This window comes from Eubalaena glacialis, chromosome 10 (assembly GCF_028564815.1).
Source record: "Eubalaena glacialis isolate mEubGla1 chromosome 10, mEubGla1.1.hap2.+ XY, whole genome shotgun sequence".
Classification (NCBI taxonomy): domain Eukaryota; kingdom Metazoa; phylum Chordata; class Mammalia; order Artiodactyla; family Balaenidae; genus Eubalaena; species Eubalaena glacialis.
In genome coordinates, this window is record NC_083725.1 from 39,284,395 (window position 1) to 39,289,080 (window position 4,686).

Below are 4,686 nucleotides of genomic sequence, written 5' to 3' on the forward strand. Positions count from 1 at the left end.
CAAACATTTGGTTATTGTCTAAAATAAATTGGGCTTTTGATTCAAGATTGTGTAACTGAGTATGTTTGTATGGAAAGACAAATATTAGATAAAGAACAGCAAAGAGAGTGGAGAGTGTCAGCAATGGAAGAGGAGAATGTTAAAATTTCTGGAAGGGTGAATCTTGGTAGAAGAATTTTGGCAACATGGTCATCTGAGCTACTAAGTAAGGAGATGTACCACTTCTGTTACATACACACAAAATGCTGAATAAATATTTTAGTACATGATGAACTGCATTAAAAAAATAAAAGGATTCTCTAGATGTCAAATACAACCATAATAGGTGATATTTATTATTGTATGTCAGGATTATTTTAAGGATTTTGATTGTTATAAGGGATTTTGTGTATGTAAGTAGCTACTTTAACCCTCATAACAGCCCTATAAAGTAATCACTATCAATATTCCCATTTTACAGGTAAGGAAACAAAAGAAAATAGAGCTTAAATGATGTGCCCAAAGTCACACAGTTAGTAGGTGGCTGCACCAGGATTTGAAGGCAATCTGGCTCTCTCTGGAATCTGAATTATTAACCACTGTACCACCTTACATCTCCAAAGCAAGGAGAGACTGAAATTGTATGGGTTTGAATTGTAATTCAAACTTCAATTTAACTGAAGTTTGAATTGTAAGGTTAACTAACACTACAAAGATTCATGATGTTTAGGTTTCTGGACTTCACTTGTCCATGTGGAGACATGAGACACATCACAAAGTTTCAAAAATATACAGGGAGAGACTTCATTCTCTGCCTACTGCATGATAATATTAGAAACCTAATAACATAAAGACTGCCACACATTTCCACATAGTTGGAAATAAAAACACACACAGATAGTATATACATATACAAACATAAATTATGAAATATACATAAACACATATAAAAAGAAGAAAGGAAAAAAGTATAAACTAAGCATTCAACTTGAGAAGTCAGAAAAATACTGAACCATTTAGAAAATAGAAGAGAGCAAATAATAAAGATTAAAAAGAAAAAAATTAATGAGATGGTAACAAAACAAAAAATTGAACAGATCACTTAAAAAAAAACCTGGTCCTTTAAAAAAGACTGGTGAGCTAGCAGACGTTCAGCAAGATTGAGTATGAAAAAATAGAATTAGCACAAAGACAATATTAGAGATAAAAAGGTACAATAAATAGAGATAAACATAAATTAAAAAAACCATAAGAGAATATAATACATAACATAGATGGAATTCTAGAAAAAGTGAATTAACAAGATTAATATATAAAGAAATGAAAAGCCAAATGGATCAATAAACATTAAATTAATAAGTATTTTTGTCATATCTACTGCAAAAATAATTAACAGACCCAAGTGATTGTAGACAAATGTCTTACAAATCGTTTAAGAAATTGATAAACTCAATTTTACATAAATGCTTCCATAAAATGAAAAGAGAAGTAAACTCCAATTCTTTTACAGATCTAGTACAAAACTGATATGAAACCAGAGAAGTAGAAGCAAAGTTAGAAAACTACAGGCTGATTTTTCAGGAACATTGATGTAAACATTCTAAATAACATGTTAGCAAAGCAATTCCAGCCATATATGAAACATTACTAATATTTTTTAACCAGCTAGTATTTATTCTGGGAACACAGTTATAGTTTAATAATAAAAATAGTTGTGACAGCATTCCTCAAAATAAGAGATTAAAGGGAAAATTGTGATATTTTAAGAAGTTTAGAAGGCATTCAATAGTATTCAGAATTTGTTCATAATAAAAAAGAAAAACAGAGAGAAAAGCAATCCCCTAATCTAAGAGCATGTATCTAATAAAAGCTTATCAGGAAAATAGGAACAGAGGACTAACACTTAATTTGAGAAAATCTATAGCTTTCTTGTACAGAAATATTAAAATATTATCTTTAGATAAAATAATATTTTTTAAAAATTCAATTTTACACTAGAATTCCAAGACAATAAAAACAAAAGTAAAAATATTTGGAAGCCAAGAAACAAAACCATCACTATTCCAGAAAAATATGGCATTATTTATTAAAAATTTCTTAGAATTAATAATATAGTCCCCACATTTTCAAGAATTGAGTCAATATACAACATTTAATAGCATTCGTATATTCAAAAGACAACCAACTAGGAAGTACTTCTTGCTTTTTTAAAGTCTCTCTTTGCAAAAGTAACAAATATAACATACTTATAGAAAATTCTAAACAAATAGTTGTAAAGTATATGTGGAAAAATATTTTTTAAAAACATTGAGTGATATAAAAGAAGATTGACTAGAATGAGGGATAGATCACCATCGTTGATAAGACAAATAAATGTAAAATTTTCAATTTTCTACACAAATTAATCTATAAACCTAACAGAATCCCATAGAAAATCTAACAGAGTATTTTCTTGAACTTGACAGATTGTTTATACTGTTTGTTTGGAAGGTGAGATAGCAAGAATAGATAAGAGTAGAAGTGGCGGTCATGAGCAAAATTCATGTTTTGAAAGTAAAGCCTACAGATTGGATAAAGTTTTGAGAAAGAAAAAAAGAATTACGTGTTCCACTCTGAATAACTGGAACAATGATATTGGCTTGAATAACTGTAAGAATAAAATGGAAAACACTCTCAGAGGAGGTAGATGGGAGGTGGGGGTTGAAATGTCAAGATTGAGATATCTATCAGACATTCAAATAGATGCCCATTGACATTGGCTATATGAATATGGTATTCAGGGAACAGGCATAGGCTGAATGTTAAAATGTTGGGTGCCTTCCTATATATAAACAGTATTGAAAACCAAGATACTGGATGAGGCTGCTAAATAAGTGAGGAAAAACAGAGCAGAGACCAAAGATATGAATTAACTGGCAAGCGTTACTAGAAGAAGCAGCCAGCTGAAGTAGCAGGAGGATCAACACAGGGTTGTTATTTGGAAGGCAAATGAATGAAGGGTTTCAGAAAGAGGTGAAAATATCACTGTGAAATGCTTCTATAGGTCAAAAAGGCTATTGGGGATTAAATACTTAGTTTGACAATGTGGAAGTCACTTGTTACATTAACAAGAGTCATTTTGGTAGGGGGCTAGAGACAAAAGGGTGATTGGAGCTGGTTCAAGACAGAATAAAAAACATTTGGAGACAGCAAGGATAGACAATGATTTTGAGGAGTTATGGGGAAGTGGGGTCAAGAGAGGGTTTTTTAATATGGGGTATTATAATGTATTTTTATGGTTATAGTGTTGATATGAGTAAGTGGGAAAATCAATGATGTAAGAGAGCAATGTGACTATTGTTAAACAATGTCCTTGAGTAGGTGAGAGTGAATGAAGAAAGTGATGGCTTGGCCTTAGATAGAATTACAGGAGTGAAGGCCAGGTATAGGAGACCAGGTAATTGTGAGTTAGTAGATCTTGAGACTAGAAATATTCTTTGGGATAAAATTATTTGGGAAATTGGGCCCAAAGAGAAGGAAATATATTCCCAACATATCACTTTTCCAGACAGATTGCAATATGTACATAGTCAAAAATAATATAAATGTTCTTCATTGGTTCTTTAACATTTAGTTATTATAACAGACCAAGCACAGAAGGCTTGGTTGTGGATACACAAGTGAATGAAAATCTTAATAAGTTGACAATGTAAAATAAAAATATAGGTTAAAAATATTGGTATAATTGGAGGTGAGAAAAGACGGAGGAGATTGTATGAGGGCAAAAATCTTCAATTTACATAGAAGAAAAGTAAGCTACTGAGCAACACTGATGGAAGAGGAAATGAGGGTTAAATATATTATTTAATATTTAAAAATTGTGATATCAAATATTAAGTAGAATAGGATGTAAATGAGGTGGTGTAAATGAACTGCATCTCATTTTTCAAGGTAAACAATGGCATTGCTTGTATTTGATATATAAGAAAATAGAGGGATAAAATAGGCAAGTTATTGAGAATTCTGAAGATTACCACCAGAAAATAAAAATAGAAATAATTTAGGGAAGTGACATGTAGGATACGGGATCGAAGATGGGGAGAGATACTGGAGAATATGGTTTTTATTAAACACTTTGCTGTACTACTGGATTAGTTGCCTTAAATGGGCATAATTTGACAAAATATCTTAAAATTATAATCTATCAACACTTTAATACTGTATAGTCATCAAAAATGAGATAGTTCTTAATGTGTTGACTTTTTTAGAGGTTTGTCATACATTGTCAAATTTTTAAAAAGCAAATTATTGATAATATGGGAAAGAAGTTATAGGTAAATATGTGTTTGTCAGTTATCTATTGCTGAGTAACAAACTACCCCAAACTGCAGTGGCTTAAAACAATAAACATTTACTATTGTTCACAAGTTGACCAGTTCACTGAGTGGCTCTTGTATTTGGAATTATTCATGTGTCTGAGATCACCTGCATGTAGGGTAAGCATCTATACTGACATTGTTGGGACCTCCTATATTTTTGGAAAGCATCTGGCTTTGGAAAGTGTAAATACAGAGTGAAGTAAGTCAGAAAGAGAAAAACAAATATCATATATTAATGCATATATGTGGAATCTAGAAAAATGTTACAGACAAACCGGTTTGCAAGGCAGAAATAGAGACACAGATGTAGAGAACAAACGTATGGACACCAAGGGGGGAAAGTTAGGGG